We start from the raw sequence: 733 nt of genomic DNA on the forward strand, positions 1-733 counted from the left end.
AAGTCGGAGAAGAAAACGAAACAATGAGAAAACGAAACAATGACGAATGACGAAGAGAAAAGAGAAAATGCTGAGGAGGAAACTGAGGAAGACAAGGAAACCCGGAAAACTAGGTTATAAAAGTAAGACATGAAAAAAAGTAGAAAAAAAAAAATGAAGAGAAAAAATAAAACAAAAAAACGAAGAGAAAAAATGCAGAGGAGGCCGGAGCGACGAGGAAAGAAGGAAAAACGAGTGAAAAATAAGAGAAAAAAAATGAAAAGGGGAAAGAAAATGATGAAAAGAAAACGACAAAACGACTAGGAAGAGAATGAGAAACGATGAAGAGAGGAAGTGCAGCCTGGAGAGAGAATAGGAAAGAAGGAGAACGAGGTAACAAAATAGTCCAGATATCCTGCAGGAATTTCAAAACCTAACAGGAATGTTGCAGCAAAAGTGGAATCCTCGAATACCCGCAGGAATATTAGAGATACGTGAACAGGACGAGAATTCAGGCGTCATGGAATATATAAAAAATCCAGAGAAAAAAAATACCGCGAAAGAACCACTAAAACGAGACCGAGAGATACAGAGAGATGGAGAAAATAAAAGAGGCAGAAAGAAAAGAAGCTAGAAAAAGGAAAGAAAGGGAAAAATGAGAGAGACAGAAATATTGGAACAATAATAAAATACTGAAATAACAACCCCCCCAAAAATTGAGGATTTGAAAATGGAGAAAAAAAACACGCAACAA

Source organism: Eriocheir sinensis, chromosome 26, assembly GCF_024679095.1.
Source record: "Eriocheir sinensis breed Jianghai 21 chromosome 26, ASM2467909v1, whole genome shotgun sequence".
Taxonomy (NCBI): Eukaryota; Metazoa; Arthropoda; class Malacostraca; order Decapoda; family Varunidae; genus Eriocheir; species Eriocheir sinensis.